At 39.2% G+C, this 12,250-nt stretch overlaps 2 non-coding genes across 2 annotated transcripts; both read right to left on the bottom strand.

Annotated features, from left to right (window-relative positions):
- Positions 1-819: 819 nt before the first annotated feature.
- Positions 820-926, bottom strand: LOC141616281 (small nucleolar RNA R71). The gene has a single exon (XR_012530636.1). It is a non-coding gene; the product is annotated as a small nucleolar RNA R71 (small nucleolar RNA).
- Positions 927-12,143: 11,217 nt separating this feature from the next.
- On the bottom strand, positions 12,144-12,250 carry LOC141616207 (small nucleolar RNA R71). Its single transcript, XR_012530567.1, has one exon. It is a non-coding gene; the product is annotated as a small nucleolar RNA R71 (small nucleolar RNA).

Genomic DNA, 12,250 nt, shown 5'->3' with positions numbered 1-12,250 from the left:
TACTTGCCTCTTTACTAATTGTAGAGTTGTTTGTGAAGTTATAAATTGTGTTTTGGTCTAGGTGCTCATAACGACAAGTACCGAAAACTAAACCTCCAAGTGAGTCCGACCAAAAATGGCGCCGTTGCCGGGGACGGTGTTAACTTGATTTAGATTTTCTTATATTGTTATTAGTTGTGTCTTTCTTTGCCTTGGGGAAGTAAAACTCCTCAAGGTTTGTTCTAATTATTTTGGAGTTGTTTGATATTTTGCATGTCTAGAAGATCACAAGGTAACTTGTTACCCTCTGATCACGAAATTGAAAGGACTTTGACAAACAATAGAAGACTTGCTAGGAGAACTTTGAGTGGTATTGGTGAGGTTGTAGATATTCAACCAAACACTATTGAGTTCATCAACCCTTTTGTAAGAGAAGGTGAGGAGAACCCAACACAAGATCAACCCACAATGCCTAAATTTTCATCACATTCCGTACCAACCGAGGAGAACCTACCTAATGGTACTCCCACACCACAATACTTAACCGGAAATTTTATTGCCAAATCCGCATTTATCCAATTAGTCGAAAGAAGCCAATTTGGGGGGATGCCTAGTGAAGACCCTCACTCTCATATGGAGACTTTTTGTGACTATTGTGATGCGATTTCTCAAACCGGTGTTACTGAAGACCAAATTCGATGGGTCTTATTTCCTTTTTCTCTAATTGGCACCGCAAAACAATGGTTAAAAGGCCTTGATAAGGCTACTCTCGGAATTGATTCTTGGAAGAAATTGGCTCTAGCTTTCTACAAAAAGTTCTATCCACCGGAAAAGACTAACATGCTAAGAGCTCAAATTACGGGCTTTAAGCAAAGGGATGAAGAATATTTGTATGAAGCTTGGGAGCGATTCAAGGGAATTTGTCGCTCATGTCCTCATCATGGACTTAGCGAGTGGTTCTTGGTACAACAATTTTGGAACGGTCTTTATGAAGATTCAAGAAACATTCTCAACATGGGATCAAATGGAATGTTCACCGAAGTTGACGACAATCAAACTTGGAACAAAATTGAGGAAATGGCGGTCCATAACTCACAATATAGTAGACCTCGCAAGGCTACTAGAGGAGGAAAACATGAAGTGTACTCTATTACTCAATTGGGTGCTCAACTTAGTGCTCACATTGATACCATCAATTTGAAGTTTGAAAAAGCTATGGCTAGACTTGAAGAAGCCTCAAAATCACCAAAGCATCATGTTAATACCATGACGGCATCTTCATCAATCCCAAGTGGGATATGTGAGAATTGTGTAACTTTGGGACATGACCAAAGTGAATGTAGGGGAACAAATGAACAAGTGAATGCTTTTCAAGCATACAAGAGTGGTACCCCTTATTCAAATTATTACAATGAAAACACCAAATTCCACCCAAATCTCTCATACATAAGCCAAAATGTTCAAAACCCTCAACCAACATACACCCAACCTCCCATAAAAACCAAAATCAAAGACCCTTTTACAACCAAAACAAAGGTTACCAAAATCAAACTCCATACAATCAACAAAATGACCAAGGTTTTGATGTTCAAAAAGCGGTCCTCCAAATGCAAAAGAATCAACAAGAGTTTTTCACTCAAATGAAAAAGGATAGTCAAGCAAAGGAAATCACCATCAACAACATCCTAGCCCACACCAAAATGTTGGAAACCCAATTGACTCAACTAGCATCCTCAAGCTCACAAAGACAAAAGGGGCAATTACCACCTCAAAGTAATCCCCCAAGACATGAAACGGTTAGTGCCATTCACTTGAAGAGAGGTACGAGGTATGAAGCACCGAAGAAGCAAGTTGAGAATGAAGTTGTGGAAGCTAATGACAAAGAATAAGTAGTGCAAAACTCCAAGGATGGAGAACCATCAAAAGAAGAAGTTTCAAAGAAAAATGAAGACAAGGCCAAGGAGAAGGAACCCATTGTGATTAGACTTCCTTTTCCGAGTCGTCAAGCCAAGCCCAAATTTGATGACCAACTTGGAAAATTTATGGAAATTGTGAAGAATTTGGAAGTCTCGATTCCTTTCACGGAATTAATCAATCACGTGCCGGCCTATGCAATATACATGAAAGACATCCTTACGAAGAAGAAGTCGATCTGGAAGCTTGAGACTATCACCTTCACTAAGGTGAGTAGTGCAATACTTCAAGGGAGTTCACCTCCAAAACTTAAAGATCCGGGAAGCTTCTCAATACCGTGTACCATTGGCGACACCACGATCAACAAAGCCTTATGTGATCTAGGGGCTAGTGTGAGTGTTATGCCATACTCGGTAAGTAAAAGGTTAGGGATGGGAGAGCTTAAATGCACCAATATCACACTCCAAATGGCCGATAGATCGAAAAAGACACCATTGGGGATATGGGAAGATGTTCCCGTAAGAGTTGGGAAATTTTTCATCCCAGTGGACTTTGTCATTCTTGACATGGAAGAAGACTCCAATATTCCAATCATTCTAGGTAAACCTTTCTTGCACACCGCGGGTGCGGTGATAGATGTAAAGCATGGAGAGCTCACTATAGAAGTGGGAGATGAGAGCATAACTTTCAATCTTGACAAGACCATGAGAGCTCCCCGTTTGCATGAACCATGTTTTATGGTTGATCATTATAGCCGGAAGGATGATAGGAAGAAGTCGGAATTCCAATGGAAGAAGAAAGTCGATGATGCTCCATTCAAAGAGCAAGTGAATTGTAACAAAGAGAGCTTGAAAAGCTCACCAAAATCAAGCAATGAAGAAGATGGCCTCATTGGCCAAGACAAGAAAGTGGGAGAGTTGTCTCTATCAACTCAAGAGATCTTTAGTGATCAAGTAGATGAAGTTTGTGGTCTATGGGACGATGAGTTTGAAGGGATTTTCAATCCCTATATCGGTAATGCTATCGATCAAGACCAACATGAAGGACAACAAGTGCAAAGATCTATTGAGGATCTTTATCATGATAATGAACAAGCTTTTGACTACTTCTTCAAGGTGTTGAGTAATATCGACAACACCTTGGATATGCCCCCATGACATCTCACTAAGGATAAGAGTTTGGTGGAGTCCTCTCCAAACCACCATTTGTAAATATACTAACTCCCTAACTTGCATTTTAATTTTTACATTGCATTTTTGTCATTTTTGAATTTTATGCCTTGATCAAGATATTTATCATTTTTTGAGAGAAGTGAGGGAGGGACTAATGATTTTATTGATGTGTAGTGCTTAGTGTGGGGATAGCAATTGCCTAGGCTATTCATGCTTTAGTAGTGCCCCTACAATGAAGAACACGGGATTTGAAGAATGAAAATGACACGGGATATGCAAGTGCACGGATGGAACTGAATCCAGGTAGACCAGGAGGAATACGAGCGTCCCTATGGGGAATCCGCTCGTCTTATGGAAATCCGAGCGTCTGTTTGAGAATCCGTCCGTCCAAATGAGCTGCAAAGTTGAAAATTTGGGACTGTTAGAGAATCCGAGCGTCCCGGCTGAGAAGACGCTCGTCTGACAGAATCCGCTCGTCTTTGTAAGAAGACGCCCGTCTTTTTGCCAGTGCAGAATAAGAAAAGTTCCTGTAACAGAATCCGCTCGTCTCTAAAGGAATCCGCTCGTCCTGGAACTGAAGAATCCGCTCGTCTTCACTGAAAGACGCCCGTCTTTAGGCGAGATTTCCTGAACCCAGATTGAGCAGAATCCGAGCGTCCCGAAGGGAATCCGCTCGTCTTCCCTCTGCAGTTTTGAAATTTCGGGTGGTTTTTAAATACCCCTTCCTACATTCATTCATTCATTCATACATTCAAACACTACCCATAAACCCCAAAACCCTCCTCCTCTCCATCACCAAAAACAAGATTTCCTCAACCAAATTCAACAAAATCAAATCCAAACTTCCTTACAACAACAATTATTCACTCCTTTTTCCAATAATAGTCAATCCAAGCACCAAAATCTTCCACCGTTGAGTCGATTTTTGAAATACAAAGGCAAATCCTGTCATCTTATAATCGATTTGGGTATAATTGGAAATTGAAGATTTTGAATCTTTTCTTGGTATAATCATCAATGGCAAGAACAAAAGGATCAACAAAGGCACTCAAGGCAAAGGCACTCTCAAAAAGGCAACAATGCCTTCAAGCAAAGAAAGCTTCAATGGCTATGGTGGTTGCTAGTGCAAACTTGGAAGTTCAACAACAACAAAATCCTCCCTTGGAAGCAACAACATCAACAACTCCGGAAATTGCTCAATTACCAAACTATCCGGAGGTAATTTTCATTTCTAACTCCCATAGGGATACATTTGCCAAGTATGCTAAGAAATCCATTCTACCCACCAAATTCATATGTGAAGATGCCTTGAACAAATTGGGTTTCCTTGAACAAACAAAAGCCTTCTTTGAAGCCATGGGGTTGGGAAAATTGTTCACTACAAGAGAATTGACATACCCCTCCCTTACCGTGGAATTCCTAAGTTCATTGAAAGTGACTAAGGTAGAGACTAGAACATACATCGAGTTTCGCCTTGCCAATGTGAATAGGCGCATCACCTTTGATGTTTTGAGCAAAGCATTAGGTCTTAGTGATACACCATACTATCATAAGATGCCCGAAAAATATGACCCCGCTCCTCTTTGGGAGGCGATTTCCGGGAAGAAATTTGAGAACTTTCATGCTTGTCGCGCTCTATTAGTCCACCATCCGGGCATTAGAGTGTGGCACAAGGTCATCGGGAATACTATAATTGCAAGAAAAGACACTAATCATTTTACAAAGCTCGATTTTGTTCTACTTGAGTCGGCCTTAAATGTTGGAAGGGAATTCACTAAGCCTTACAATGCTCTAAGGCTTTTGGTGGAAAGATGGCTCAATGTTGATTGTGGAAAGGAAGGCACCGCTTTTATCGTAAATGGAGGTCTAGTTACTCTCTTGGCCAAGTACTTTGATCCAAATTTCAACAAGGATAACACCTATGTGGTGATCAAAGGGGGTCATCTCATTGACATGAATGCCATGATTAACAAGTACAAGTGGGTTAAGTATAATCCTCTTGACACCAACTATGGGTGGCTCACCAATGATGCTAGATTTTTCACTTTGCCTTCCAAGATATGCCGCTTGAGTGCTCATAGAACAAACTACCTACTTCCACTCTCAAAGGGCACCGAGTACATCATCCGTCAACAAAGGGGCGAGATTGAAGAGCCCTCCTCCTCCATTGTCACACCACCCTACCCATTCAAATATCAAGAGTTCAAACCCGAAGGTGTTGAAGTGGGCAATGACTACATGACTCTACTTATGCAAGAAATGCATAAACAAGCTTACAATGATCGAGTAGATGCATATTTGGCCCAATATCCACCCCTCTTTCATTTAGCTAGGCACGGACTACTTGATCCTTCATGTCCTTTGCCTAGTTGGGCGGATAGAGAAGTCTTCTTTCCAAGCACATCTAGGGGTGAAAGACTGGGTGAAGATGGGAATGTCGATGATGTGGGTGGTTATGAAGAGGTAGATGATGAAGAATAAGAGGCTAATGAAGATGATGAAGGAAGTGAGCAAGGAAGTGAAGAGGGAAGTGGTGATGAGTCCGCTTCTATGGAGGAAAATGATGACAATGATGATATGGTGGAGGGCTAGCAAACTTTGGAGGCTTCTACCCTCTTGAGGTTTGTCTACTTCTTTCTTTGTTTTATTTATTTTTATCTTGATCATAGTTTGGAGAGTCCTAGCAACATGAGGACTAACACCTCGGCCACATTGAGGTGTTCTTTTATTGTTCCCATTTGAAAAATTCAAAATGACAATTTAGTTTCATGCATTGCATCTTGTGTGCATGAACTACCCCATAATTTAAGACATTAGAAATAATGTCTATCTCGGTTTGGGGAAGTACATGCATACGCAACGAGAGGTAATCTAAATTACGCTCTCCGTCATAAACAAAAACCCATGCATCATGTAGTGTAGATTAATATAGCTTGCATTTAATATAGAATTCATGCATCATGCTTGCATAATTTCCTATCATTTTGGCCATTGAGGACAATGCCCATATTAGTGTGGGGATGGGAAATTCTAACTTAACTTTTATTCAAAAACTCAAAAAAATAAAAAAATTTTCAAAAAATCAAAAAAAAATTGAAAAATTTGAAAATACAAAAAGAAGTTCATTTCCTTTGTAGTGTAGACTTGTATATATTATTGTATATATTGTGTTTGCTCTATCCTTGTTCGCATTGATCGACTACGCCATATCCGAGACATGAGGATAATGAAGACCGCATAGTATGATCTTTCCAATCTCCTTTTTCCTCTTTATGTTAATGACTATGTGGCTTTATTTTGATTGATGCGGTATAAACAATGTGAATTTAGGACTTGCATTTAGATTATATGGCATATTAGTTGGTAGAATCATATGCATTAGGATGTATATATGATAGTTGCATCATGGCATGTAGTTTGCATGTTAGAAATTTTTTGTGAAATCGTCTACTTGGGAAGCTTGACTAGTGTATATAGTCCCTAGTAGATGCTCTTTCTTCTTAAGACTTTGCTTGTTAGAATACTTGTAAAACACCCTAGGATGTGTCATGCTAGTATCCTTTGACCCATGGATTAAGGCCTAGTCAAGAGTACCTTGTGGTGTGATAACTCCTTGGCTACCGTTTATCCCTTGAAACCATGCATGCATCCATCATCCATGTTCTACCACATTTTTGTCATCAAAGGGAATGGGCACAAAAAGAAATTGATTTGAGTTCAATGAAATGAAAAGTGAAAGAAAGTTTGCAAAATGCATCAAATGAAAAGAGGAGCAAAAATAGAACTCCTAAAGCTTCAAATATAAGCCACCCTCACTACATATGGGGTGACTTTGAAAATGTTCAAAAAGAAATGCAAAAAGTTAAAAAGTTGTCAAGTGTTGAATTGCCAAAAATCAAAAGAAATGGCAAGAAAGTATTCTCAAATGTTATATGCCACAAGAAATTGGGGGGAAAAACAAACAACAAAAGCAAACTCCCAAAATGAAACTCAAATACTATCGATCCCTTTATCTGATACCCGTCGTTGTGAGTACCAAAAATAAGATTTATAATTTCCTATTAAAACTAACCTAGGCTAGTGGTAACAGGGTCGAACCACAAGGAGGCGAATGTAATTTCTAATTGTCTAATTTAGTCTAAGGTAACGAAAGTGGGGGTTGATTTGATTTGGTCTATACTAATAGCAATAAAAGACAACAAACTAAATAAACAGATAAAACAGATAAAAGAAGTGGTACTAGGATGGTCGGTTCGTTATAGTTTCGGCGGCAGCAAACTAAGTCGGTCTAAATCAAACACATGAGGCGGGAAACAAGAGGTCCTCTCTGTCCACTCTTAGCAGATAGCATCTTTAGATCTCGCTATAAGTCCCTAATATCAGTAATACTAACTCTCGTCCTGAAAAGTGACTTATAATCTAAACTTTACCTATCTTTCGATCTCAGCATAGTTTAGTCATTTTAATTGGCGGTCAATCAACTGTCCCTATCTCTCGATCTAATGGGTCAGTCATATCCTAAACATTCAACTAGTCGTGTGCACTCGATTCGTCGAATAAAGAATTAAAACAATTAAAACGAAAGTAAAACCCCACGAGGTCAGTCGATCGACCAAGTATGTCAGTCGATCGACTGACACGCGATTCAGGCCGCGTTCATTCTATTGCCGCCTACACTATAATTCCCCTACATCCTAGCACGAATAATTTAGCTACTCATACTAAGAACGATAACGACAATAAAATTAATGAAATAAACAGAAGGATTCATGCTTGAAATAATAGAACAAACGATTAACATAAAACGATGATTACGGTCTCGGCGAACTAACTAGCAATTTCTAAACTATCAACACAATAAAGATGAACTGGAATAAGAGCAAGTGAATACCGAAATTGCAGAAGGATTGTAACGGAATGATTGAAAGCACAACAAAAATCCAATGCGAAAGAGTTTCCCAAACCCTAATTATTTGATAAAACTAAACTGAATGTAAAACTAGGTAAAAACTCGATGATAATCTCTAGAAGCTAGGTTACGTTATATAGCAAATATACTTAACACTTATTACTAAAACCTAAACACAATGGGCTTTAAGTTCCTCGATCTTTTAATTCTCGTCTGAAGCAGCGATGTGGTCGATCGACTAAGAAGGGCGGTCGATCGACTGACTAGCAGTGTACAGTAGCCTCTGGATCCCGCATGTTGGTCGATCGACTGAAGGTGGTGGTCGATCGACTGCTTTAGCTGGTACTTGACTTCTATGATCTCGTGGATTTGTCTTTCGGGCGTTGAAATGCGCACCAAGCTCGTTCTTTAAGTGAATACTCCACGTCAAAATGCAATGCAGGATACTCGGGGACGGATTTAGCTCAATTTCCGTTGAATTCTTCACATTTCTGCAATAATGTACACAAACACGAAAGTAGACGGAAATAGGGAGAATAATAGCATAAACTACTAAAATGAGCTCTAAAATGCGTGTAAAACAGGATGTAAAACATCATATAAAAGACACGCATCAAACTTTCCCAAACCAAACCCTTGCTTGTCCCCAAGCAAGAACTAGACTCGATCCTAAAACCTAATGGAACGAGTTCAATCTCAGAGCGAATTACAACATGTGAATCATACAAACGAGTTATGAAGTCGTTAAAAACTGCTGAATTGTCAACTATAGAGACTTATCAAATTGGACTCTCACGGGTCGCTGATATCACACATAAGCACAGGTGAATATATAAGAGGATAGAAAGAATTCATTTTGTACAGACTCTCACCTAACTACGACCTATAAGAACATGCCTGCAATATAATATGAAAACAATCTCTACAACCGTACATATGCATTCCAACCAACAAAAGACCATGACACATGCCGGGGTATATATGTGGATATGTGAGGTATGGGTAAGAAGAGGCAAAACATTTATGGAAAAGTGGAGGTACAGGTGATAAAGCTAGTACCAAAACGGAACCATATGGCAACATCCTTCTTCTTGCTCATAATTAAACGAAACGGTGCTATAGCAAGCACAAATCTCACAATCTCCAGGTATAGAAGTAATCAACTAACTCCCCATAACATACTAATGCAACATGGGAGCAAAAATCGCCAAAAGATAAGGATTATGAACTTTGCGAATTGATTTCTTCTTTTCATTAGAACCTCAGTCGATCGACCAGAATTGGCAGTCGATCGACTGCTATGAACAGTACATAATGCTTTTTTTTAATTTTTTCGAATCATTTTTTTTTCTTTTTATTTCTTTTTCTTTCCTTTCAACTTCTTTCCTCCTTCATTTCATCTTCCCAACAAAATCTCAAATAAGAGCAAATGCTACCAAAAACTAAATAACAATCCCAAGAACACAGACTACTAGCTTGACAAAGGACAGGCTAAATGTAGGATGTAGTAAATAGGACAAAAGGGATATTTTTGGCAGTGTGGAGTTCATGGGTAAAATGAATAAAGGGAAACCTCTACCACATGTGTCAACAAACCACAAACCGAATGCATACAAGTATTAAGCAGATCAAATTCATATTTATGCAAATTGATGTGACATGTCTCATAAGGAGTACTACTCACATTCCTAAATAAACTGGTCATAAATGTGACCATAATTGGCGCATATTTAGCCCCCGAATTAGCCTTGTTTCCATGCTTTTTAGTGCTTATTTGGGTCATTTCTTATCTTTAGTTCTTTGTTTTGCATATTCTTTGAGATTTTGATCCCTTGGTAGGAAAGGAGTAAGAATCTTGCATTTTCATGGCAAAACGAGACTAAATTGATCGAATTCAATGACCAAGCATCAAGGAGAGACAAGACTAGAAGGCCTTTGTACATATCATAGTAGAAGAGCAATGTTGAGAAAAGATCCTTGAGTCCCCAAGGAAATCCCCAAGGAATTTATGAAGAAAAGGGAAGAAAAGAAGAAGATTTGTTGCTGACTGACAATCCGAGCGGATTGCCACCAATCCGTCCGTCCCGCAGCAACACAATCCGAGCGGCTTTGCCACAATCCGCTCGGATTCCCCCTCCACAATCTGCCCGGATTCCCCTGAATCCGCTCGGATTCCAACGCCAGAATCCGCCCGTCCCGACCCTATTCCGCCCGGATTCTAGCACAACACGGATTGTCTTCTCCAAGCTACGAAGAAAGAAGCCCTTCTCTCAGAAAATACCGGCTCCTCCTTGCTCAACTTAAAAAGTGTAATTACTAGTTTAGCCCTTAGTTAACCCTAATGCATCCTCCCTAATTACCACTATAAATACCCCATTAGTCTAATTAGAGGGCATGTTCTTCTTATCAATAATTAGTGTAGTTAATATCAATCAAATCTCTCTTTAATATTGTAATCAAGTATTAATCAAGTTTTAATCCAAGTTTTGGTTCTTTAATCTCTCTTTTATTCATCCTTTATTTTGGGTAATTGAAGACTATTTGGGTTATTGTTGGGAGATTGACAACCTCTCAATCAAGCATTCAAGTACTTCATTTATCTTTGCTTTATTATTGGAATCATTAGTAGGTATAATCTCTTAATCCCTTTTTAATTATTGTTAATTATTTTCATTTATTCATCATGTTTCATATTGTTGGTATGATTGACAACCTTGCTAGCATGATCAACATGATAATGAGTGAGTAGTCTCTTAGCTAGGGTTAATGGGTGATTAGGGGAAACCAACATGGGGAATGATTCATGCTTAAATTAATATGCTTTCATATTTTATTTGCTTGCTTGTTTTGATCTCAACTCATGCACATGTTATATTTGATGAAATGCTAAGCCTATGAATCCTTGCATTTACTATCATCTTCTATCTTTTCAATGAGACTTGTAAGACATAACCCAACTCGAGTCTCATTAGACCATGCATGTTGTTGAGTCGGAAATATTAAGTCGACTTGTAGGTGTTGTACAATCTAATCGATTCGGCTCCGGGACCCAAACTTTCCTAGGATTGTAAGATATAACCCAACTCAATCCTTCACAACAATAATTGCTTGCTTATAATTTGAGAACATGTTTGTATGATCATATCCCATGATTCCCCTATGATCCCATGACACCCTAGTGCCTTTAATCAATTGTTTACACCCCTTTAATTCATCTTGCTTGTTTATTTTTATTGCTATTTTAGTTTAGTAACCTTCTATATCAACCCAATTTGTGACACCCCTTAGACACCACTAGTTTCAATAGAAATCTCATTTCAACTCCCGTCCCTTGGGATCCGACCTTTACTTGCCTCTTTACTAATTGTAGAGTTGTTTGTGGAGCTATAAATTTTGTTTTGATTCGACCGTGACCAACGACCACATCTTAATTTATGAACACTTAGCGGGATCGTATCAAAAAATGGCGCCGTTGCCGGGGATGGTGTTTGTGTGATTTAGATTTCTTTTTATTGTCATTAGTTGCGTCTTTCTTCGCCTTGAGGAAGTGAAACTCCTCAAGGTTTGTTCTACTTATTTTCGAGTTGTTTGATATTTTGCATGTCTAGAAGGTTACAAGGTGATTTGTTACCTTTTGACCGTGAAATCGAAAGAACCTTGACGAACAATAGGAGAGTTGTTAGGAGGAATTTAAGAGGTATTAGTGAAGTTGTCCAACCCACTAGTGAGTTTGTCAATCCTTTCGCAATAGAAGGAGAAGAAAACCCATTACACAATACCCCACAAAATCCACCTACAACGCCAAAATTCTCGTCACACTCCGTACCCACCGAGGAGAATCTACCAAATGGTACTCCTACACCGCAACATCTCACCGGAAATTTTATTGCCAAGTCCGCCTTCATCCAATTAGTTGAGAGGAGCCAATTCGGGGGATGCCTAGTGAGGACCCTCATTCTCATATGGAAACCTTTTGCGATTATTGTGATGCTATCTCTCAAACGGGCGTGACTCAAGACCAAATTAGATGGGTCTTATTTCCTTTTTCCTTAATCGGCACCGCGAAGCAATGGTTGAAGGGCCTTGATAAGGCCGCCCTTGGAAAAGATTCTTGGAAGAAGTTGGCTCTAGCTTTCTACAAAAAATTCTACCCACCGGAAAAGACTAACATGCTAAGAGCTCAAATTACGGGTTTTAAGCAAAAGGATGAAGAGTCTTTGTATGAAGCTTGGGAGCGGTTCAAGGAAATTTGTCGCTCATGTCCTCACCATGGACT

This window comes from Silene latifolia, chromosome 11 (assembly GCF_048544455.1).
Source record: "Silene latifolia isolate original U9 population chromosome 11, ASM4854445v1, whole genome shotgun sequence".
NCBI lineage: Eukaryota > Viridiplantae > Streptophyta > Magnoliopsida > Caryophyllales > Caryophyllaceae > Silene > Silene latifolia.
Note: the sequence above shows the minus strand (reverse complement) of the source record. Positions and strands in the feature narration are given on the sequence as shown.